Source organism: Alligator mississippiensis, chromosome 1 (genome assembly GCF_030867095.1).
Source record: "Alligator mississippiensis isolate rAllMis1 chromosome 1, rAllMis1, whole genome shotgun sequence".
Classification (NCBI taxonomy): domain Eukaryota; kingdom Metazoa; phylum Chordata; order Crocodylia; family Alligatoridae; genus Alligator; species Alligator mississippiensis.
Window position 1 is genome coordinate 261244525 of NC_081824.1, and position 26558 is coordinate 261271082.

The 26558-nt window shown below is 41.6% G+C and overlaps 1 long non-coding RNA gene across 3 annotated transcripts in view; it reads right to left on the minus strand.

Moving 5' to 3' along the window:
- The window catches only part of LOC132247706 (uncharacterized), a 344432-nt gene extending 336839 nt beyond the window's left edge, over positions 1-7593 (minus strand). For all 3 annotated transcript variants that reach the window (XR_009459021.1, XR_009459019.1, XR_009459020.1), the window contains exon 1: positions 7432-7593. This is a non-coding gene — a long non-coding RNA (uncharacterized LOC132247706). The remainder of the gene's footprint in view (positions 1-7431) is intronic.
- Positions 7594-26558: the final 18965 nt, after the last annotated feature.

Genomic DNA, 26558 nt, shown 5'->3' on the forward strand with positions numbered 1-26558 from the left:
TTCAAACTAACATAGTTAGCTGCTGCTATAATAACAAAGCCTCAAGCATGATGGTAAAAACCAAGACACAAATTGCTTAGAAACGAAGCACTCTCTCATTAGGACTACTCCAATTGTTCTAAAAGTTTCAGACTTGAGGCACCTCTCAGAAAATGCCAGCTCTTCGTTTTTAGGTTTGTTTTTTTTCACTGCAGAAACATAATAGAGCAATTCTTTTATTTCAAAGAACTCAGAAAGACCACAGCAGGTCAGAATGTTTTTAATGCTATGGATTTCTATTTGAAATCTCTGGGTTTATCTTGTACATCATGTTTTTACACCCAACAGAGCTAATTGTGCGTGGCACCCTATGGCACCCTTGAAAGGTTCGAGGCACAGGCACCCCAAGGCACCAAGCACTCTGGTTGAGAATCACTGGACTACACTAGAAAAGTTAGAAGTCTCAGGTGTATGAATAAATCCTGAGGTTCTTACTGGCCTAATTAAGGACTAATTACAAACAAAATGGACCTCCAAAAGTTACTTCGTGGCTGTCTCCAGTAGAGCCACACTTGATCAGGATCTTTTCCCAGTTCATCAAATGTGGTAGCACATGCCATCTTATATGCAGCTTGTGGAACTCAGTCTCTCCCATCTTTTGCAACCCAGAATGATTCTGAAAATCCACAAAGAAAGGGAGCCCTCAGGCTCAAGACCTGTATTTTTCGTTTTAAATCTGTTAACTCTCATATGTTATTACTTAGAAGAGAGAGTTTTTGTTCTGTACACAATGCAATGTTGAGCGATTTAGTAATTGGCGTCTTATTTCTCTCTGTGTAACATTAACAAATGCATTTTCTGGTCTGAAATTTCTATACTGCATTGAATGAACTAAAAGATTTTAAAAAGAAAGCTGGTGGGCAGCCCTAAGGAAGAAATTACAAGTAATATTAAAACAGCGTGCTTTTCTTATCAAGAAATGGCTCAAATTCAACTACAACTGGATTTCTTTTTGTTCACACAGAATTTAATAATAATTCTAATAATAATAATAATAATGTTTGACTGCCCAGGTAAGAAATAGTAAATTATCACTTAGTTTGGAGATAAGCTTAAATGCAATATAGCAAAGAAGCAAATAAAATAAATGGTCTCAAAGTATAGTTTTATATCTTTCACCTACAAGTCTGAGAGATAAGTGTCATTGGTAATTCTGTACTTAAATCCTTTGATGCCAAGAACTGGGATTTCTTGATGTGATACACTATGCAAGCAACAACAGATTAATGGAGGAACTGGCTGAAACAGTAGCAGAAAAACAAGCCAACAGACCTCAGCTAGGAGGAAATGCAACCTGATCATTACGTGTAAAATTGTTCAGAGTATTCTGTAGCAACATTTCCTACCCATCAAAAAAAATCTTTATGCTAAGATTGTGGGTAATTACACTAGCAATAATCTACATTAGTCATAGAACCAAGATACTGTACAGAAGTTCTGTAATAGAGATTTAAAATAGTAGAAAAGGAACAGATAAGTGAATCTTAGATAAACAGCAAAATTGTCACAGGTGTTTGGCATTATGTGACAAAAACCATGATTATCCCAAGTTACTCAAATACCAACATACCACACACAGTCAGTAGGAAAATATACATGTATTATTAAATATTACTGAACATTTCTATGTAATGCCCTAGATCTACATGGTTCGTCACAGAGAGAAATAGAGGATTGTAAACTTCAAGGATTCTACAGTGTAACTCGAGGGCAAGGTTTCCTAAATTAAGAATCCGGACTACTGCTGATCAACCTAGCATATTATAGTGTGCCATGGAAATCCTGCTGGAAATAAACTAGCTCGCTTGTGTAACTGAAACAGAGCCAATATGAGCGGAAAGGTGCAATGAAGAACAAAAAGTTCATAGGAAAATAGGGATGGAAGGGACCTCACAAGATCATCTTGTCCAGCTTCATCCTCACTAAACTTTATTAGCCAAATGTCTGTCCAATCTGCTCTTGAAAATTTCTAGGGATGGAGATTATACTACTTGTCTAGGTAGCCTGTTCGAGTACTTGATTCCCCCTCTCCCCCCCCCCCCAAATGAAAAAATGATTCCTAATCTCCAACCTAAATTTCCCTCCTGCAGTTTGAGGCCATTCCTCCTAGTCCTATCCTCTACAGCCACAGAGAAAATACCTCTCTCTAATCACCCTTCAGGTATTTAGAGACCATTATGAAATCTCCCCTTGGACTTCTCCAGATTAAATAACCCAGCTCTTTCAGACTTTCCTCCTAAATCTTGCTTTCCAAGCCTCTAATTATTTTTCTTGCTCTTAACTTGACTCCTTCCAATCTTTCCACATCCTTTTTGAAGTGTGGGGCCCCACGCTAACACAGTAATTCAGGTGAGGTTTCACCACTGCTGAAAAGAACATAAAATTCACTTTCCTTGATTTGCAAGGTGACATTCCTGTTAATACAACCAATATAATGTTAGCCTTTTTTGCAACAAAAGAACACTGTTGGCTCATATACAGTTTACAGTAATCCCCAGGTCCTTCTCTACAGTACTGCAGGCTAGCCAGTCATTCCCCAGTCTGTATTTGTGCATGCAGTGATTTTGTCCCAGGTGCAGGACTTTGCACTTGTCCTCGTTGAAATTCATTTAGTTGTTTGAGGACCATTTTTTGGTCTAGCTGGGGTCATTCTGGATACTAGCCTTACTCTTCATTGTCTGCAACTCCACCCAACATTGCAGTTTGCTTTTTTCAAAAGTACAAAACAATATAGGAATCTCAAATACATAAACACTATCCAAATTTGACTTGCCCATATAAACAATTGCCACAGTTAGTTGTCCCAGGGCAGGTGTGGGACTGTGAACAGGGGAAATTTGTGAAATCTTATGGGCCAAATCTATTAAGACATTTAGGCAGCAAAGGGTATATTCTATTTCCTCCTAAACAAACCTGAGGATGCCACCAGAAAATAAGTCCACATATTAACTCCAAATGGTCCTAAACGCCTCCAGTGGTGCTCAGGAAGTGGTTTAAACATGTGCTAAATCCCATTAAAGACCAATGGGATTTAGGCACCATTTTAGGCCTAGGTCTTTTTGGGTCGTATCTACAACAGTCAAAGTCAAGATATAGTAGCAGAAGTACTGTAACAGAGATTTCAAATGGTGGGAAGGGTTAGAAACAGAGAGGGAAACCTTGGATAAACAGGAAAGTAGTCACATGGATTTAAGGGTGTTCTTTAAGTGTGGTACATGCTAGTGTGATTCCTGTGAATGCTGAACACAGAAGTGAATCATGTTCTACATCATTTGGGGAAAAATGCACCTCTTAGGCTTTCTTGATCATCTTTTATTAAACTTGTACTAGTAAGTCACACTTAAGTATAGTTTTTGCTTGCAGACTTTAACCTGTAGTGAAAAATAGGTCTGTACAGAATCCTGTCAGAAGACGTTTGATGTGCCAATTACTATTAAGACTTACTACTACTGTTCTTCACTACATCCCATACGTTGGCCTCCCACAAAGGAATGTACTTTGAAATGCTACTACCCTATTCAAATATTTCCACTTCAGAAAGGACATATTTTATAGATCAAGCTGTACGGGGGGACGGGGAGTGAATGTTGACTGATGTGCATCTAACTGATGAAGTCCTCAAAATGCTTAAAAATACAGTTAAAGGTTATTACAGATTAGAACATTTAAAGTTCTAACCTCAGGTGAATTTTTGTTAATCTAGTCCTGCTGAAAATGAGAAGAGCTCACAAGGATTATGATTTTTGTTTCATTGATTTTTCACTAGAAACAAGTAAAAAGAATTTCAGAGGGATGTGTACTCTTGAATATATGGAGTCTATAGAGAGGTAAATGAAGCTGGTATTTTTTTCTTGTTGTGGTTTCATTAAACACAAAAAGACCCCAACTAAAACAAAACAAAAAAACAGAGAGAAATCAGGGAGAAAAAAAATCATTTATTCTATAGAAAGCAGTAAATAGTTCCACCTTTTTTTCTCTTCTAGGCTAGGGACAAAAATTACATGTAAACTGGTATAAGTGATCAGAAACTAGTTCAAATCGGTAACACAACAGAAGTTCAGTGCATATAAACCATGCTTAAATGGCCAAAACTGGTTTAAGATAAACCTGGATGGGTGTAGCATCAGACTCAAATGATTTAGATTAAATCTGTTTATTGAACTTCTGCCCCAGATCCCCTCCAGATTCAAGGTAACTTACAATTCCCAAGCATCCCAGGATGCTCTTTCCCCCCGCCCAAGCCTCGCTTTGAAGTCTGGATGAGAGAGTCTGCCCAAGCTGTCAGCTCCTGCTGAGCAGGCACACATGCTCAGCAACCCCTGAATTCTAGCCTAGGCCACTGCAGGCATGTGGCTGAATTTTCAGAATCAAAAGTGAATGTCTGTTCACTTGCTTCTCAGTTCGATCTATGCAGCTTTGACTATCCTGCAAAGACTGAATTGATTCAGGCTTGGGCTTTTTGACTATACTTAGCTCTGCAAAAGTTAAAGTGGATTTTGGCAGCAACACTTATTTGTACTAAGTATAAGCAATACTCTTGGGTCACAGTGAAAAGGATAAAAATTGATTTACAAATTTCATTTTGTAGATGTGTTTCCACATACAATCAGCAGAGTCGCCACTCACAATCAGGGACAGCTTTTAGAAAAAGCACAGAAAAATACTGGGGGAATGAAAGATGGGAAAGGGGGTGGGGAAGGGGGTTGACAAGTACTCTCTTGGGCTTAAGCACCCAAATTCCCCCCAAAATTCCACTTTTGGTGCCTGATTTCTATTGCGAGTTTGGGACATTGCTTAAAGGAGAACCTGGGAGTGAAAAGCAGTGTTCTTGCTTTGAGCCTTCAGCTAGAAGGAATAATTTGTTCTCTCCCCCAGTGCATTTGGATATAACATAGATATAATATTGGTGAAGAGGCCTTTACATACTGTGATTGTGAAGTCTAACAGTTCTAAAACTGTGGAGTAGGCAGTTTATACAGCCAAGATCAGGGACATATCCAAAGCTTAGAGTCTGGAGCTGAGACAGTGGTCAGGAACCAAAAGATCTGAAATTGGAACCCAGCTGAGATCCAGGAACTTAAAGTTAAGACTGACAGAGAGCTGGATCTGGGGACTTCAAAATACTGGGGACAGTTAGGAAGGGACAGAAACAAGGAATAAGGCTGAGGTAGAAGCTAAGGCTGGGACTAGAGACTTGGCAGGCACTTGGGAAAAAGACTGAAGCAAGATCTGAAGTAGGGACTGAAGACAAGGCTACGGCAGGATCCAGAAACCAAGACCTCTAGAAATGAGCACAGTCAGGAAGCTGCTTTAGAAGCATGCAATATTATGCTGGCGGAATGCAGATGCTTGGGCAAGTCCTTAAGTCTGGAGCCACAGTCAGCCAAACAAATTGGAATCGAAGCTCCCAAGAAGCCTTATTTCTCTTCCTGTGATTCCATGACTTTAGTGGAAATCTACGAACTTGTACACATGTATAATATGCAATGTTTCACCAGCTGGTGCCAAGAGTAAAAAAAATGGACTGCATTAATTTTGTGAAGCCTTGAAACATTTGAAGAGGAGTTAAGTGATCCAAAAAAACCTGCATTTAATACCTCATATTCATGCTTCCAAGTTTCACACAAGATAGAGAACACCACCCACTTCAGCAGATTAATGGCAGATGATTCCTTATCTAGATTTTGTAGTCTAATATATATGTCAGCATAGTACAAAATATGCAGAAATATTTTCTTGGTTTGCGCAAGGGAGTAATACTATTTATGAACAAATATTTTAGAGTTATTTTTGCACAAGCAGTAGATGGAAAATCGCTACTAAAATCTATATACTGTACCTCTAAATAGGCAACATTTGGGCCTTAAGCAAATTCTTTTAAAATGTAGATTTTTCTTCAAAGAGCAGAGAGTAAACCATAGTTTCAAAGAAGATAGTGTCATGAATCAAATTTGCAAATATAGGCTTTAAAAGATCAGGGCTGTGTCATTCAAACACTGAGACAGAACCATTGTTGATTTTACACACGTAAATTTATTTTAAAAGCAATACATTTTTTGTCTACTTAGGAATAAAAGGATGCTAAGGGAAAAGCAGAAATAGGAACTTAACATACAGATTCCCTCAGGTATTCAGAAATGGCTGCTGGGACATACTGGTTATTAAAAGCTCTATTTAGAACTGTAACCTGGTGCCAAGTCTTTTTTTTTTTTTCCTTCTTCTTTTTACCAAGTAAGGTACTCAAAGTCAGTCTGTATCAACACTTAGAGGGAAAAAAAGTGCTGTGCAAACTCCTTTATACTAAAGGTAAAAACCATTCAGTTCTTGAGTGAGAGTTAAAAAGTGCATGTGTTTTCAAAACAATCACTTATTTGTCAGAGATTGTACAGCTTCAAATCGGTTTAAGTGAAACAGTCTAACACATGCTGTGCCCTTGCAAAAATGTAAGTCTACCAACCAAACCTTGTTTTTTTCTCTTCTCCATGAACAGGAAAATAGGAGCCGCGTGTCAGCAAGCAAATAAAGCTCTGAACAAATGTCACAAAGTGACCCAAATGAATCTTTGGAGTACCACAATCTTTATGGTTCTACACATACCCTCTCCACCTCTCAAACTCAGTAGTGAAATGAAAGCTCCAGGATATCCTACTTTGGAAAAGTAGGATGTTAATGTATATTTTACAAACCATGCAGAATTCATCAGCAGTGAAAGAATAGACTCAGTAAAGTTTCATACACACACTTGCTTGCTCCTACTTCACTCTAGAGGAAACGGGACACAATAAAGACTCCTATATCAGACTGTTGTTTTTCAGGGCCTTTCCCTGGTCTCATACTATTTCAGGATAACTACTTCATAGCACACAGAAAGGTTACCAAGGAAACTTGAAGCTATGGTAACTTAAAGCAGCCTTACTTGTCCCAGAGAAGGAAAGGGGAAGAAAAATCATGCAATATCCCTTTATCTCTGTATTTAGCTGGAGGTCCTACTTTCCTTGTTTCTTCAGAAAACAGCTGCAGCCATATTTTTGACTCTTGTCACTTTCTCTTCCCAGAGTACCATAATCCATGAAAACACCTTACAGCTACAGAAATAGGACTGCAGAGTTTCAAACCGTGGCTCTGGTTCCAGTACAAGTAACAAGCAGCCTGCTCCCAACACTACTTGAAATGCCCACCATGTTCTCTCTTGCTGACACCAGCAAAACCGTCCACAGCTATTTCAGGTTCATTTGGAACAAAACTCAAGCCCTCAACAAAGTCTCTCCTTGTGCAAAAGTGCGCTGGAATGGGTTTGTACAAAGCAGTTTAGCTCAGTCACATTCTATCACCTGGACACAACACTGAGAGACATTCATCCCTCTGCTAAAAAACAGCATAAATGTTACGTACCACTCTTATTCCGTAGCCTGAGTTAAGTTCTCGGTATTAGGGAGCCTCTATGCAGGGTTGTAAGAAGTTGCAAGCTTGCCTAGAAGGAGGTGTATGGGGCCACAAGCCTCAGAAGCTGCTACCCAGCTGCAAGCAAGCAAGGTGATTGCAAACCTGCTAAGGAAGGCTAGCCAGCTGATATGAATAACTGGCTGGCCACAAGAAGTAAAAGACTCCCAGGAAAGAAGGCTGGGAGAGAGCAGGTGGGTAAGGTGCTGGATAATCACCATTCTAGAGTTGCATCTCCCTCAGGGTCTGTAGAGAAAGGGCCAGACAGAGGATGGCTATGAGGCTGAAACCTGCAGTCCAAGACAGACTATTCCCTCTGGGCCTAAGTATTGAAAGAAAATTAGAGGTTGGGTTATGTGTTCATTGTTTGGTTACTGTGAAGAGATGTGCTTCTTTTCCTGAATGTGAAAAGGCATGCTTGTGTTCTTTGGAGACAGACCCTCTGGGGGTATAATAAACTGATTGGTTCTGATAAGAAAAGGGCTCCTGAGTCTGCTAGAGGGCGTACAAGGATACCCTCTGCCACAGTAAGTACAAGGGTCCTATGTAGCCAGACAGAATTTCACTCCCCAATGTTTGGTCACATTTGTGTGTGCATATGAAAATCTAAAAATGCCCAAGTGGAGGGCTGACAAGGTTTCTTGGGTAAATTTGATATCTTTTATTAGACCAACCCAAATGGTTGGAGAATAGTTATTAAGCAAGCTTTCGGGTTCAAAAACCCTTCATCAGGCTAAGGAAGCTGCAGCAGTTGCTGCGTGCTCTTCCTGGATGGAATGAAAAGTAAAGAAGCCAGGGGCTGGGCTGGGCTGGGCTGGGGAGTCAGTTGCCAGGCAGATTGTAATGTATCAAAAATCCAATGTCTGTGTTTAGTCCCTGATCTCTAGTATCCAGCAGGTTGATGAAATGGAGCTCATTGGCTCATCTCTGGGAGGGCTTGCACACTGACAAGCAGGCTTGATGCATAAAAAGTGAGTTAGCTGTTCATCCCTTCATCATCCTTAGTGGCGAAAGGTCTTGGTCCACCCTCAAAGAGAATCTGTGAATTGTGCATCTATAGGCCTACATCAGGGCTAGGCAACCAGCACCTTGTGTGTGTGGCACATGGTTGACTGGGGATAGGACAAGCAACAGAGTGGCAGATAGGGTAGGAAGCAGAGCAGCAGGTCAGGCAAAGGAAAGAGATCATACTTGGGGAGACTGTGGGGCTAACTTGTGCCAAATATATTGCTCCCCAGGGACGTGGTTGACCTATGAAAGCACTCCTGACCCAGTAATTCTTTGATTATAGCCTAGGCATGTCACTGAGTTTCTTCCTCCTATCAAACTTAGAGACCATCATGGGAAGAATCATTTCCTTTAAGGCAGTAGTCTGCAACCCATTGTTCACTTAAAGCAAAGCCCTGTAATGTTTCTTGAAGCCATGGGAGTTTTTTTCTGCAGGTACTGTACATGTTTTTCGGGGGGCAGGAGATTAAAGTGTGACAGCACTCACAGCAAATAACTTGTTCAGTACTGTTGGCCATGAAACTTGAAGACCACTGCCTCAAAGTGTTTGTATTTGTTTTATTGACCTGAAAATAAAGCAGCCATGGAGTAGAGAGGGTCTGGATTTATGGTTTAGAATCAACCCACTCAAGACAGTGACACCCTGGCACAAATTGTGACCCAACTATCTTTGCTTCCTTGAAAAGACAGAGATGATTAGATTCAGGCTTTTGATCTAACTCACCTCTACAGCAGACTCAAACAAAATAAAAGAAATAAGTGTAATATTGGGAATAACCCATTCATGGCTACAAGAGATGCTGTTCAGATGTTGTTCTCCCCCCTTATATATTCTACAGCCTCTTCCTTCTCCTCCCCCTTGATGTGTTTTAAAGGATAAACAAAACCACCTACTATGGGTCATGAATTAATAAAAACAAAACAAAACAAAACATGTACAACAAATAAAAAACAAGCACTACTTTGTTAAAGCAAATCAAAACATGTGTAGAAGCAGTCCCATTCACTTCTTCCGTAAGTCTGGATAGGCCTCCTTAGAATCTACTAAACAAGAGGTTCTCAACTTTTTTAAGGCACCACTCAAATAATGCCAGCTTTTAGCTTTCGCTTGTTTTTTTCACTATGGAAAAAATTGGACAGCAAGTCTTCTGTTGCAATGAACTCAAATAGACCACAACAGGTAAAAATGTAGCTGACGCTATGGATTCCTGGTGGAAATCTTGAGTGTCATGTGTAACTGCACACCTAACTGCACACCTAAACAGTGCCAATACTGTGTGACACCCTTAAAAGGATCTCATGTTAATCACACTTAAAATCTTGAGGGAAACCGGCTGTTTATTGCAGCACTGACATCTTGATGGGATGACGCTTGTTCTCCTCAACAAATAAAGTGACATATGCTGCTACTGGACAGCAGACAGGTGTCCGAGTGACCTTGAAGTGCACTGTATTTTTCTCCCATCCTACTTAAAAGGAAGCTTCTTATAAAGTCTCCTCCCACTTTACTGTTCCATAAGATGAAGAAAGGGATAAAAAGTTTGTTAAAGAAAACCATATTTCAGCTTTAAAGGGATGGTGTCTAATTGACAGTTCTAAAATCTGTGATTTCCTATCTTTCTGTCCATGAAAGTAAAACTATAAAAAAATGAAATTTGAGCTGCAACTGGCAAAAGAGCGCCTCACAGAGATGAAATAAAGCTGATTTGTTGAATCTGTATCTTCAGAAAATCTGTTCCTCTCTCAAGTCTAAAAAAGAGTACCCAGATCTATAAATCCTGTTAGTGGATAAGCCCACCAAATCTTCTTCTTTTCTTCCTCCTCTGACCCAGCAGCTATAGCAGCATTTTTTCTAGTATCATAAGGTGTGCGCTTGTCTTTCAAGTATATCACCCTAATAATTTCCTTGTTTAGGTCATATTGAATGCCCACATGCTCTGGAACTTACCTACATGAACTGACATTAAGGAGTGCTTGGATCTACCTCCACACATGCTTGCTTGCTGCAGAAATGCACATACATCAATTTGATTTTTCAGATGGCAGTGTGATGCATTCAATGTGGGACAATATAAAAATGCAAATCTATCATCCTAAGTAAGACTCTGTGTATGGACTAAAAGCTTGTTGTGAACTCCCTGTCTCTGTGGTACTTAAATACACCACTAGAAATTGATGACAGCTTAATATAAGTTTAAAAAATGCTTCTAATTAATTACATACAAAACTGAATACACTCGGGTCTCTCTTTATGCGAGGGTTGCGTTCCAAAAACACCTCGCGTAAAGCAAATTTACATAAAGTGAATCCATTATTACATGTAATTAATAGGGATACAGACCAGCCTCACTCTGCTGCCCCCCCCCCAACCATGACAAATTTAAACAGTACTCACACAATACAATCAATACCTACTGTGCCGAGACACTGCGAGCTCCGCGCTACAAGCAGCGGTATGCACAGGGGGTGCATTGCTAGGGCATCGTGGGATGGGCTGGAGAGGGACCCAGGGGAAGGAAGCAAGGTGACAGGAAACACTGGCTGCTCGCTGCTCCTGGCTCTGCCCTGCTTCCCTTCCCTGGGTTTCTTTCCAGTTGGGCGAGCATGACCCAGCGTGGCTGGGAATAGTGGGGCTACATGGAGAGGCTACGAGCTCCACTCTGCAAGCAGCAGCACATGCAGCGTGGGGTGAGCAACTTTTCCATGCAGCTCCGCTGTTCCCTGCTTCACTGCCCTCGAGCCTTTGCAGCCCGGCGAGCATGACCCAGCGCAGCAGGAAGCAGCAGGGCCGTGTGGGGATCTCCGCACAATTGCAAGCTTTGCGCTGCCCTGGTGATGCATCTCCTTCATGATGAGCTGCAGTGAGGGCAGTGGAGCAGGGTTACGCCCCTCAAAGCAGCACCGAAGCTTGCAGCCTGCACCTGCCCCACATACAGATCTGGGCGTCACAGGTCCCTGCTGCCCCTTGGAAGTGTGCGTGGCAACAGTGAGCCAGCCCTCCCTCTCCCCTAATGAGCGACCCGAGGCTCTGTCCTGCTCTGTCCTGCTCCCAACTGGGGCCTTGCAGCTGCACACTAAAGCCCCAGGCCCCAAGCACCCTACAAGGGACTCAATCCCCCTGCTGGAGCTGCCATCGAGGCTACTTGGGGCCATGTGCATTTACTACATATGCATGTGGTGCCCCCTGTCTCACAGCCTTCCTTCTGATTCCTCCCAGCTCTCTGCAGACAAACTCTGCCAGCCTGCAGGAAGCTCATTGCTGGTCGACTGTGCATAAAATCGGATTTTTCTCGCACAGAGCGAATTTCTGCTATAAATAAGGTTCTCATATAAGCGAATTCACACAAAACGAATTCGCATAGAGACCCAAGTGTAATACAATCAGTAATAGAATTTCTTCACTATTTATTATGATACTAAGTCCCATGTATTTTACACTTTCCCATTTTCAATGTTTTTTCCATATTTTCAATGCCAAAGACTTTTGTATTGACAAGGTGTCGGTAACTTCACTGGAATTATCAAGGAGAAGTTTGAGGTTTTGACAGCCCTAGGAACAATAGCGACTTTCGACATGTGGGGAAACATTTCACATTGTTGGATAAGTATACTGTCTAGTTGTTTCTAATAAAATGTTCACAAGCAAACAACTATATTTGCATGTTTCCCTTTAGATTTTGGAGTTAAACAGTCCCACTGATATTAACGGAACAGTTTACATCCAAGAGTTTCTGATTTCAAGCTGTTTCAAGCTGTCTTTAGCTCAATACATTTTTAGTGGTTTCTCCAGAACCTCAGGGCATTTATAGACATACTCCATGAAGCGGGAGGAGGAAAGGGGGGAAGGGGGACACTTAGTACAGTTCCAAGAGTTAGTACAGTGCCCAAGTGTCACATGTATCAGCATCACCATGCTGAAAAATGGCAGTGGGGCACTCTGAACTAAAGCTCGTTGAATGAGCTTTAAAGACCCTGCCACCATGTTTCAGTGCAAGGAGGGACACTGATACATGTGACATTGGAGTCGGCTGGAGCGTGGTAATTACAACGCTCCAACAGACTTGACTGAGTCCACTCCAACACACTGTAACTACAGCACCTTGCAGCCTTAATGCACATATATAGGAGCCCATAGGGGCCTTGTTACACAGTTATTTGGGGAAACTCCTACAGCTCTTAACACCTGGATTATCCTCACATTAACACCTGAAACTGGTTTTAAGTGCTCTTTATGTGGCTTAAAGTTACACAGCTCCAGGGCAGTATTCTCTCTGATCCATGCTATGCAGCTCATGTTGCACTCAGTTTAAACACCCTACCTGTGCTACCACTCCGGCTGGCCCAGATCCAGCCCACTGCCCCCACTCCAGACCCTCCACAGCACCCCAGATCCTCACTTATTGCCCCCCCCCCCCCAGCTTCCTTGTGGCTGTCTGCACTGTCTGTCATGGAGAAGCAGACAAGAAAGACTTAACCTGCCTGCCTGCCCCACCACTGGTGCTCTCTGTGTGGGTTCAGCCTTAAGAGCAGCAGCTGTGCAGCAGTGGCTGGGCAGGCAGGTTAACCCTTCCCTGCATGCTCTCCTGGGACAGACAGCTAGGCCGTTGCAAGTAGGTTGGGAGGAACTGGGATCCCAGTGGTAGAGGGACCAGGGGGATCCTTGGTCAGAAAGTGGTGGATGTGGGGCATGGGAGGAATTCTTACCTTTCCATCCTCCAGGCCCCTGCTGGCCTGAAGTGTGACTGCTCCAAATTCAAGCTAGCAGTAACACCAATCAACATCTGTGTGTCTCACAGTGTAATGTGTAACAAGACCTTAAAAGCTAGGTGATGTATTCTTTAAACGAAAATTTAGTTTCTGAAACAAAATGTTGTGGTATGCAGAATCCCAGGGGCGTTAATCAGGGTCTTTGCAAAATGTTTCTCTCTTAGCCAAAGGACAAATGAAGCTTAAGACCTCTTAACAGCACCCACTGACTAAAAAACCACCGTGTAAAGCAAAGAGAAAAAAAGAGAAAAAAAATGTAATTCCTTCATCCATATAAATGACTGAACTTAATTATATCTTAGAAATCCAGGATATGGAACAAATACAGTAAGTGGCTACAGAGAAGGCAATAAGGCACATAAACCCTTAGAACAGAATATTAGCGCAAATCAGGAAAATAATAACAAGAGATCTTCCACTTAATTTGATGCTGATTTAACTTAAGATCAGTCCTGTAAGGTACTGAACATATTTTAAGAGGTGCTGAGAATTCTCAATTCCTATTTCCACCAGAGGCAATTCAGCAGCTCACAAAAATTACTCAGCTCCTTGCAGAACTGGTCCTTGATAAGAGCCAACAATTACTGATGTGCTGCTGTATTGAGTTATATAGTTTTGAAATCATAGAATCACAGAAAATTAGGGTTGGAAGGGACCTCAGGAGGTCATCTAGTCCAACCCCCTGCTCAAAGCAAGACCATCTGCAATAAAATCACTCCAGCTAGGGCTTTGTCAAGCCGGACCTTAAAAACCTCCAAGGATGGAGATTCTACCACCTCTCTAGGTAACCTGTTCCACTGCTTCACCACCCTCCTAGTGAGAATGTTTTTCCTACTATCCAACCTAAGCCACCCTTGCTACAACTTGAGACCATTGCCCCTTCTTCTGTCATCTGTCACCACTGAGAACAGTCTAGCTCCATCCTCTTTAGAACCACCCTTCAGGTATTTAAAGGCTGATAGCAAATCCCCACTCAGTCTTCTCTTCTGCAGACTAATAAGCGCAGTTCCCTCAGCCCCTCTTTAAAAGTCATGTACCCCAGCCCCCGAAACATTTTTGTGCCCCCTGTTGGACTCTCTCCAACTTGTCACATCCTGTCTGTAGGCAAGGAGAGGGGCAGAGGGTGGGGGGAGCAAAACTGGATGCATTACTCCAGATCTGGCCTTACCAATGCCAAATAGAGGGGAATAATTACTTCTCTCAATCTGCCAGCAATGCTTCTACTACTGCAGCCTATGTTATTAGCCTTCTTCGCAACAAGGGCACACTGTTGACTTCTATCCAGCTTCTTGTCCACTGTAACCCTCAGGTCCTTTCTGCAGAGTTGCTGCTTAGCCAATTGGTCCCACGCCTGTAGCAGTGCAAGGGATTCTTTCATCCTAAGTGCAGGATTTACCATTTGAACCCTTGTTGAACCTCATGAGATTTCTTTTGGCCCAATCCTCCAATTTGCCAAGGACACTCTGAATCCTAGCCCTACCTTCCAATGCATCTACCACTTCCCCTAGCTTGGTGTCATCTGCCAACTAGCTGAGGGTGCACTCCATTCCATCTTCCAGATTGTAAATAGAGATATCAAACAAAACCAACCCCAGGACCTACTCCTGGGACACTCAATTTGATATTGGCTGCCAACCTGTTGAGCCCAATCATCCACCCAGCTTTCTATCCACCTTGCAGTCCATTCATCCAACCCATACTGCCTTAGCTTGCTTGCAAGAATGCTGTGGGAGACTGTATCAAAAGCTGTGATAAAGTCAAGGTATATCATGTCCACTGCTTTCTCCACATCCACAGAGCCAGTCATGTCATTATAGAAGACTGGTCAGGCATGACTTGCCCTTGGTGAATCCATACCGACTGTTCCTAATCACCTTCTTCTCCAAAAGTTTAGAAATTGATTCCTGAAGGACCTGCCCCATGATTTTTCTGGGGACTGAGGTAAGGCTTACTGGTCTGTAGTTACCTGGATCTTCCTTCTTCTCTGTCTTAAAGATGGGCACTATATTTGCCTTTTTCCAATTGTCCAGGGCCACCCCTGATTGCCATGAGTTTTCAAAGGTAATGGTGAGTGGCTCTGCAATCACATCAGCCAACTCCCTCAACACCCTTGGATGTACTGCATCCACCCCATGGACTTGTACACATAGTACCTAACCTGTTCTTTCAGCACTGAGGGCTGCTCACCTTTTCCCCAAACTGTGCTGCCTGGTGCAGTGGTCTGGGAGCTGATTTTGCCTGTGAAGACCAAAATAAAAAAGGCATTGAGTACTTCAGCCTTTTCCTTCTTATCTATTGTATGCTGCCTCCCACCTTCTGTAAGGGACCCACAATTTCCCTGACCTTTTTCTTATTACTAACATACTTGTAAAAACTCTTCTTGTTATCCTTCACATCCCTTGCTGTTAGCTGCTACTCCAGTTGGTCTTTGGCCTTCTTGATTTCAGCCGTACATGGCCAAGCAATATTCTTATACTCCTCCCTAGTCATTTGTCCAAGCTTCCAGTCTCGTAAGCTTCCTTTTTGTGTTTAAGCTCACTGAACAGTTCCCTGATAAGCCACGCTGGTCGCCTGCCATATTTGCTATTCTTCCTGCACATCAGGATGGTTTGTTCCTGCGCCCTCAGTAAGGTTTATTTAAAATACAACCAGTTCTCGTGGACTCCTTTCCCCCTCAGACTGGCCTCCCAGGGAATCCTATGCTGTCTTGGAAGGGAAGCAGAGCCCTGGAGGGTCTTCCTGCCCTGCACCCTGTGCCTTGCCCCATGCAGTCCCCTGAGGGAGTCAGAGTCTGCTTTTCTGAAGTTCATGATCCATACTCTGCTGCTCTCCTTTCTTCCTTTGGTCAGGATCCTGAACTTGATCATCTTGTGGTCACTGCTGCCCAAGGTACCATCCATTTCTACATCTTCCAACAATTCCTCCCTGAATGTGAACAGCAGGTCAAAATAGCATGCAACAGGAAGTTGTCCCCAGTGCTCTCCAAAAACTTCCTAGATTGCCTGTGTTGTATTGCCCTCCTAGCAGATGTCACAGTGATTGAAGTCCCCCATGAGAACCAGGTCCTGTGATCTGGAAACCTCTGCTACTTGTCTGAAGAAAGCTTCATCTACCTCCTCCTCCAGGTCTAGTGTTCTATGGCAGACACCCACCACATCACCATTGTTGCTCACCCTTCTGACCTAAACCCAGAGACTTTCAATAAAAATGCTTAAAAGCATTGTCATATTAGGAAAAGTCATAAAGAACTGAAGTTGGTAGAAGTGCTAAAAGGTCATCTGTACCTGTAAATTTGTTATATAATAGTGTTGATTAAAAAAGAAGATTGATGTCAAAGACATTGATTGCATTCATTGTAATTGATTAAGATAAACTATTAGGATTAAATGACTTCCATCAGATTTGAGGATTTTGATGGACATGAAATTCTTTGAAATGGAAAGAAATGCCTGAATTGTGCATAGGATTTTTTTGTTCTATTTATGATGCTGAAAGGACTCTCATGGTTGCTCATGTCTGTTCTGAATATCATAAAAACAAGGGTAGTAGTGGGCATATTTAGCAACTTTAGGATCATATGGTCATGGGAGTCCTGGACAATTTAAAGAGCAACACACTGAAGTAAGTTTTGTAACATATCTGTGTCACAAATCAACAAGGATGTAAAGGACATTTCTGTGAAATCAATCTTGTGAATACAATCCTCTCAAGCAACCTCTGGGTTGCAAGTTTTAACCTTCCCACTTATTCCCACCCTCACATACGATTCTACAGTCTCTCCCCTTCAGCTGATGTGGATCATCCAACCCCCCTCCCAAATGCCTCCCCTGATGTGCATGTGCCTCCCAGTTTTGCCCTGGAAAACTTCAATGATGCATGTATATGTCAACAATGCAACAAATCCTTGGCATGCTGAAAACTGAAAGTAGAGAGCAAAGTAAAAGCAATGGAATTTTAAAAGTAAAATAAAAAAAATTTAGAAGTGAATCACTGTTTGTGTTTTGGAAGTTCATGCTGAATTTGTCAAAAGCCAGTTCTTTTTAATTTAAAAACAACTGCTACAGAATTCCCAAGCTGCTGCACCACAGTGCTGCAGAAAACAGACGCCTTGCTGCAGAATCAAGCTTTAGCTTGTTGTCAAGTTTACTGAAGCTAGCACACTGGCAGGGCAATGCAAGGGGAAAGTTGTTGTGCTATTAGGAAGCTGTTGGTATATACAGTGTTACAGTGCTCAAGTGTGAATCCTACAGGTCTCAAATTCTGTTAGGAGCAAATATTACTCCTGCACAGTCCCTGGGAGTAGAACTGGTGCAGGTTGGGATTGCAGAATCTGAGACAGTGCATCAAATGTGTGGTGCGGGGCAACAAGGGGGAAGGGGAGCAGTTGGTATCTTGGCTGAAACAGCCTGGACTGAACTAGGAACCACCAAAGCTAAAAGCTGTCACAGCTTGGTTTAGAGAATCAAAGCTTCATAGCTGAGACTATGCGTGGCCAGGTATGGGGAAGTATCTGTAAACACACTCCACAGTGGGTTATTTGTGCCCCACATGGATCATTAAGCCCTGCTCTGTGGCGTGGACCAGTGCACATTGTAAGGATGAAGTAGGCTATAAAATTCAGCACTTTGGTCCTCTTCCCCAAAGAGAAGGTATGCAGTGGTTATATGGAAGGAGTTCAGTTGGCTAGACCCAGGGTCCAAATTATGGTGGAGCTTGGGGGGGTTGAGGGGGGGCATAAGAGATGAGAGCCCCCCTGGTCTGCCCTGTGCCTCAGGTGGCAGTGGCAGCAGCAGCTTCTTCCAGCTTCCGGCTGCCACTGCCACAGACCTCCCCCAAGAGTCGGAATATAATTCAAACCCTGACTAGACCTTGTTAATAGGTTTTCCTGCAGATCTGCTCAGCCCCTGAAACATCAAAATCTTCAGTTTAAGAAGTTAGTGAAAGAGGAAAGAAGGTCCTTTTGCTTTAGGATTAAGGGGGGGGGGGGGAAGCCCCTCATTACATTTCCCACATTTAAGATTCAAAACCATTCAAAATTTCAGCTCCTTAGGTGGCATCTCTGAAAATCTTTGGAGAAGTCAAAACACATTAATAGCTACTACTTCTACGCATAAGTTGTTCAGCTGTGCAGCAATGAACTCCTCCTTTGTACGACAGTGCTGCTGTGACTTGCTTGGATAAGCAGCATATGCCTGGTGGGAGTGGTGAGCATTCAGGTGTATCACTAAGTATAGATGATTCAAAGCTTTGAATCTTTTAGACCCAATGCAAACACAAAAGGAACATAGATATCGATGCACCTGCCAGAGATATTGATGCAGATGCCCATGCAAAGAACAAGAGCCACCACTGCCAATATGGTTTCCTCTCCAGAGGCAGGTAGAGGAAGAACTGCATTGGATGTAATTTGTTTTGCAGTGGAAAACAAATCAATTGCAAAAGCAAGTTTTCAATTCTCTGTCTAACATAATAACAGGAAGTATAAAATTGATTTTGGTTTTAGGTTTAACTGGTGTTTGGCTGGGGGGGTTTGTTTGTTTGTTTTATCCAGAAGGTGACAACCTTAAGTAAATTAAGGACATTGCTAATTTCCCTACAGAAAAGGGAACCTACAGAGGTACATTTCTAAAGCATCTTACTTGTATTTAATCAACTAATTGCCAATGCCTGCTCTTCTGAGTCATGAGAAAACTTAGGTAGTATCTTCAGCCCACCCCAATGCTTAAGACAACATTAGAAGATTACTGGTACAGTTATATATCACTAACATTACAAGATGAACATCACAGGACTCTACCCAACCAGGTAGCTATCTACACAGACTTTTTTGCCCATTCATTGACTGAGGCATACACTCAGCCTTCTTCCAAAATCCAGCCAACTAACATGCATGGAAGATTACCAAATTCCGATCATTTCAAAGCAGGAAGAAGGGAAGCATGCTTGTCTTAAAGATGTGCTTCACTTTAGGCATGATTTACTGGGATTTAATCCACATGTCTAAAGGTTGCCTTGAAAAAGAGATTCTTTTCTAAATCAAGGCTTTTACAGGTGACCTGCCCTGGATTTCTGAGTGCAATCCATTAGCAATAATGTATTATGCTGAAAAATTTAATAAAACAAGGAAACAATTTGGTAGGTCATTGATTATACAGACCATTTCACCTTCTTGGTCATCAATTCACATCTAGCAAAGGATTTCAGGGAAAGTTTCATTCCATGAGTATGGATGGCTCATGCAACTAAAAGTTTATTTGGCAGTTATAATGCAGAAGCCAAGGACTGAGTAGAACTGGGGCACACAGACAACTCTACTCAATTCCACTTTTTTATCATTCCTAATTAAATAACACTAAGAAGAAAACCCATGTACACAGAGTAGAGTAATGAGGAGTTCAATAACCACTTCAGCAGTTCTGAGAAAATATTAAAACAACCTTCCAGAAAATAAAGCTTGCATAAGTAGAGCAGACCATCAATAAAGAAATGGTGTGCTAAGCCAATTTGAGGGGATTGAAGATGTTGATTTACAGATGTCTTAATTCAGTTGAGTGGTTACTACCACAGATCACAGAGAAAAGAAGGAATAGCCAAGACTATAAAAGAAGCAAATGCAGAGAAACATTAGTATAGTAATGATAAGTAACAACAAGAACAGTAAAATACAACAGGATCAACAGAAGGGAAAAATTAGAATGGAAATTTATCATCATACTCTCCAACAGGCAAGCACCATTTGATATAATCATAATTCATTGTAAATTATTGACATAGCCTTCTCTACACACTATGGGTCTTTTCAGGACAGTGTAATATTCATTTACAGGAAATCATGGCAGGAGGGGTTTTTTGTCACAGCCTTTTTTTAACAGCTCTGCACAGAGGATTTCATTATTCTTGGATCTTAATGTAAAACCTCCTTTCTAGCACTAAATGAACACCCCAAGACAACTTTTGAAAACAAAGCTAAAATAAAACTTCTTTTGAAATCTGGGCCTGATGCTATTAGTAAGATGACTGGATTTGCCCCCAAACAAGCTACAGATTTACTTAAAGGTCAAGACTTCACACCAAGAATTCCTTTCTAGTGCTGCTGCTTCAGTAAGTCAACAGTAACTCACAGGAACTTCCTGCAGGGTTTAAGTCCCTGCTTACAAACTGGGGTAGCAACTCAATCCCATCCATGTCTTTGTCAGAGTTTCACAAAAGCAGGTAGACCTATATTCAATGTATTCTCTTTCAATAGATTAGGACACCTCTTTCTACTCTACCTCATCCTCTACCTTTTTATTGTAATTCATCAACATCTAAGCTCAAGCTTGTCTGGGTGCTTCTCAGTTTTAAAACCTGAGATTTAACACCATGATATACAGTAAGGGTACTGAGCTACCCCCCTCCCGCCCCTATGAATAAATACCCCTAAATAATAACCCCAATATAAACCCACCAAACTGACTCATCTCTTGCCAAACAGCAAGAGCTATCCAGAAGGTAACAAAGAGGGCAATGGCTGACCTATCACCACTGATTTTCCCAAAGGAGCCAAAACTGCTGACTCTTCATCCAGAACACCCTGCTAGCATCACCCTCTTCTTAAAACCAATGTGTCTGCTGCACATCTGATGCTTCCATGGGAGCATCATCTGAGAGAATCAGAATCTCTAGTCTGAGGTTCTCAACCACTTAGGTTTTGTAACTTAAAACCAGTGTCTTTAATACCAGTGACCTGAAGAAAAGTATCTTGCATTCAAAATCTTGTCTAACTATATCCCAATAAAAATATCCCCCTAAAAATCCTTTCCTCCTGCATAATTCTTGGACCACCATGGTTATAACATCACTCTCACACTACCTAAATATCATATTCCTGGAACCTTGCATTCTGGTCACATGTTAGCACTCTGGCCACTTCATGTTGCAATAAAAAGAATATAAGACATAAAGCTGAGGGAAATTCAGAATACTGTCCTTTGGGACATTCCAATATTTATTTAGGCCCCAAATTGGGAGGCAAGTTAAACTTCATATTTATTATTGAGGATGATTTTTTTTTTAAATGGGATGTTGAGATGCATTAGTATTTGTGAACAAAATTAAAAATCTTAGCATTCCTAAAATCCAAATGCTTAGTGTCAGTTTATTGAACTGATCCAAGCTGGTTCCATATTAACCTTTATTTCTCATAGTAGCACAGTACCTCATTGTGCTCATAGTTTCAGAGCATGAGCTTTCATTTCTCTCGTAGCTAAACCACATGTCTCTCATCTCTTGGGACTTGTACCTTGAGCCTTTAGATTCCCATGATGCACAACAGTTCTCAATAAGTAGGATATCCACACTATATCAACCTCTGCAAGACAAAGATCATATACTAAAAATTTCAAATTGAAGTATTGTTTTTAGTCCCAAAAATTTAATGAGGGAAATAGACTCAAGACCTGGCTTACATTGCAAACTGTTCTTTCATTCATTATGTTAGAGTCCTAATGGAGTTTCTTAATAAAATTGTTTCCTTTTAAAATTTGCTTCCAACAAGTTTATGGAAATATGGATCAAAATTGAAAGGGCTTTTATCAGCCCATTAAAATTAACTGTTTTTGTTATCGATTAGGCAATGTGTAATGTGGATGCCTTTGTTTTTCTTTTAAAACTTCTCCCAATGTATTCCTTTCATTGGTCAACAGGAAGCTTTGATGAAGCACAAGCCAATTTAAATGGGTTATTACTTCCTATATCAATATTTAAGACACTTTAACATCATGTCTCTGTATTAAAAAAAAAAAAAAGTAGTCACATAGTGGATTCCTATATAGGATTTTAAATAGAAGTGAATCTAGAGAATCTAGATAATGTAAGTGGGGCCCAAAACTGGACACAGTACTCCAAATGTGTCCTCACCAATGCAGAATAGAGGGGAATAATCACTTCCCTCAATCTGCTGCTACTAATGAAGCCCAGTATATGCTGTTATCCTTCAAAAATAATGACCAGATCTCTGCAGTCACATCAGCCAACTCCCTCAGCACCCTTGGATGCATTGCATTCAGCTCCATGGACTTGTACACATCCAGCTTTTCTAAATAGTTCCCAACCTGTATTTTCAACACTAAGGGCTGCTCACCTTCTCCCCAAACTGTGCCGTCCAGTCTTGGAGCTGACCTTGCCTGTGAAGAGTGAAGTAAAAAAGGCATTGAGTACTTCAGGCTTTTCCTCCTCATCTGTCACTATGCTGCCTCCCCCATTCAGTAAGGGACCCACTCCTTCCCTGGCCTTCCTCCTGTTGCCAACATACCCTTCCTGTTACTCTTCATTTCCCTTGCTAGCTGCATCTCCAGTTGTGTTTTGTCCTGCCTGATTTAATCTCTGCATGCCCAAGCAATATTCTTATACTCTGGCAGTCCTTCCTCCACAGTCCTAGAGGTTTCCTCCAGCATGGAATTGATGAAGTCCTCATGGTGGAGGATGTTTCAGAGCCTTGCTACCTCCTTTTGCCTTCTCCCTGAGGGACACTACCAGAACGCACTGCTCACACTGCAGGTACCCCCCCACCTGGCTGATATTGGAAGGAACCTGCAAGCCAGAGTCTGCACAGTGCCAAACCAGGACCTGGGTGGAAGCCCCGATGGTGTGTGTGGTCCTGCCTGGACAGATACCTCACAGATGGAAGCAGACGAAGAGCTGGAAGTGGCAGTGGCTCTGGGATTGCGATGTCCTCCAGCCATGTCCCTGGGTCTTTGAACCTGCTGTCTCTTGCTTCCTGCCTCTCTTTCTGAGCAGACCTTCCCTAGCAAACTGCTCTGTAGCTGACCTGTTTGCTGTTCCTTGATCCTGAAGGGTTCCCTTTTCCCTGCAAACCTCTTACCTCTCAGCAAGCTTACAGTGAAGTTTGCCAAACTCCCTAGTAAACTCCTCTTCGCTCTGGACTCGTTAAGGAAGGGGTTTAAGTCTTGGTCTAGCTGCTGAGTTTTATCTGCCTAAAATAAAACCATATGGGTTCATCTGAAAAGAAAAAGAGTCTTAGTTTACAGCCTCCCCTTCGAAGAGGGGAGCAGCAAACTGACTTGTGAACTGCTTGCAAACTGTCCTGTTTGCCTCTCTGAAAAGCAACAATGCTAACTTCCCAGGCAGCAACAATCCCACGCTGCCCTTTGGTGACCCCACCTAAAAATACCATCAGTACTAAATACCAAGTTCAGCATAATTTGATTAACATGACCATCCATTTAAAACTAGTTTATAAAAAGTAAACTAACACCTGTAGCAGATTATTAATCCAGCTCATTTTTTAAATGACTGGTTATCTTAAAAATAAAGGGAAAGACCTTACTTATCTAGGTTTTGTGGAATGCCAGTAAAAAAAATATTACATGCTTCAAAAGAGTGAGATTTTGAGAAAAGTCTTTCATATCCATTCCAAAATGTTTAACTGCGTACATATAATATAGCGGGGGTGTTAGATAGTTGAAGCTTTATAGGTTTGAAGCTCACACCATAGAACATAAAACAATTAAAGATTGCAAAGTAAGTGGAAATTCAAGGCAGTGGTTTCACATTAGGATATTGAATGTGAATCCTCCTGAAAGGTGAGGAATACTCATGTCTTTTGCTAATGTAAATTAGTACTTTGTTCTGAAGTCAGTGAGCCAACTCTGGTTACGCAGCTTCCGAAATCACGCATTCTACTATTGTCCTTTGACAGAGATCATCTGTACACTCTGCGTAAAGGCAGCAACTGCATTTGCAAAGTCTCTAACCGAGATTGGGTTTACTATAGGGAAATTATAAAGCTCACTCAGTCCCAGTTTTCTTTCTTTGCTGCCTGCGCATGCCACTATCATGTTGCATGATTTGCTAGCCAGTTGCTTTTACAACCCAGTTTAGTTCTCAGTCACAACAAAGCTAAAAAAGCACAAGGCAGCAAGTGATGTGTATTTGACTAGCAGATTTCAGCTGAAGAATGGCTTAGATAGCTTGCATTTTGGGATCAGTACTAAAGAACCAAAGAGCTCTGAAGAAAAAAAACAGGGCAATTGCACAGTATTTTTTCCTTCCTCAAGCATGTTTTAGCAGAAAAAGAATATATCTTTAAAAGTCTTTCTGTCACTTAAGCAAATCACCTAACACCAGCTCTTACTCCATATTCTTTCTGTAATGTATTTTAATTTACATTTTCACTAAAGTTTTAGTATATTTACCTCCAAAGTGAGAAGTGTATAAATAATAATATAAAATGTTTCTGATTCCAGAAGGTAAAAGTGATTTCACTGTTTGCTGTGCTGTATTTTACTTTACAGCTTTATTCATATTTTGGCAGAAAGAAAGAATGCCAATTTCAAAATATGGGCTCCCCTTTACATTGCTCTACAGCTAATCATAAATCAATTTATTAATCAATCAATCCTATCTACCATGTTTATTCCTGCTTGCTTGTAGCAGTTGAAAGCAGGGGTTTTAAGGGGCCACTCCAGTTTCCAAAAGTAGTAGCACTACATACAAACTATGTGAGTGGCTCTCTGAATGCAAATGAAGCAGATAAAGGAGAGAGAATAAGAGCTGAATTTCCTTTTCTTTCTCTCCCATTCTAGTCCAAGTTGGCTCATTCAGAGACACCGCTGTCAGTCGTCTTCACGGAGAAGATCTTTTGCCAGTGATATTTCATTATCAGGTACAAATCCCCAGCTGTTTCACTAGGCAGTAGTGCCCACGCTTCTTTCTTCATTCATTATGTGACTATTGACTGCAATGAACAACACTACATAAAACTGATCTTGCCAACTCTGAGAACAGGGTGGAGAGGCAGGGGGCCAAAGAGACTTTATTTCATGCCACTCAGGTTCTACTCTTAGTCACGCAGGTAAAAAAAGAGGAGTCTGGAAAGCTTGATATTAACAAAAATGTCCTATTATTTTTTTTCCCCAGAATGGGAAAAGTATTGATCTGTAGATCTGAAAACAGAGATATAGATGTCTCTCAGGCTACCCAGAGATCTATCTAGTACCACATTAGGGCTGAGGCAGAGGAAAAGATCCTCACTGGTAGCAAGGGCTGTTCGGCCTTCTTCACACACTAAATAAATTTAGTGCCTCTACCCACAGGAGAACCCTGCCTTGTCTTTAAGACAGAAAGAACAGTTGCAGTGCAAGACCGATTGAAGGTCTCTTTAAGATGACCTCTAAATTGCAAGGATCTGATCCATAACCTAACACTTAAAATTCCTGTTATTCACCCCTTATGCAGTGCCATGAAAGGCACGCAGCACAGCATAGTAGGAAAGTAGTGCCAAATTATCAACAGTTCCCTGGTAAAATGGCTCAAGTCTTTATCCTGCACAGACTCAAACCAGGTAGGTAATTTGGTATAAATGGACTAAAACACATTCACACACCTAGATTCACAGTTATAGGATTGGACCCATCAGCCATAATCCTACTTGCGCAAAATCAACAACAAATGTCCCTTTGAGCTCAATCGGGTCAGGATCAGATCCTGAATTAAAGACAAGCTAAGCTAAGGAAAGAGGACAAGTTGGAAAAGGCAAAGCCTGAAGTGGCCAGTATTATGTCAATGTTTTATTAGTATAGTATTTTTTTATGACAATTAGTGAATAGGTTTTATGTGTATCAATTAATAATCTGCACAAATCTTGTATCTTAGCTAACAAAGGCCGAAGTGATTCGTACTGCTTGAGAATGCAGTGGCACCAATCCCATTGAAAGTTCTGCAAAAGTCAAAGCCAACTTGTAGCTCATGGTAGCATTGCTTTATATTTAAACAATAATTGTGTAAGGTATAACCTTAGCAGTGTTTCTCAACCAGTGAGATGCATCCCACTGGTGGGACACGAAGGTCATGCGGGTGGGATTTCAACTCATTGCCCGATTGAAAAAATCAGTTGCAAGAAAAAATTAGTTGAGATGAATCAACAGATATATTAAACAGTGCAATTTTGTGGGGGTTTGTTTTTATCGTGGTAGGACCAGGGCTTTTTCACAAAATGGTTGGTGGGATGTAAGGTGCAAAAGATTGAGAACCTCTACCTTAGAGTCTAGTAGAAATACAAAGTGAGGGTAGAAATACAAAGGTTTTAGCTCCTGTTCTCTGTGTCTCATCTGTAGTGCACAGACTCACTACACTATGGAATGCATAGTTACTCTCAGCTGTCAGGAAGCAGCTATTTCTTAATTACACCTTGGTTTGTACTAGACAGGTGTCAGCTTATGGGAAATTGCATCATCATCACCCACTAAGGACTGAAAAAAAAGTTAGTATGATGCAAGATCGGAGGGGCAAGGCCTCCCAAGGTA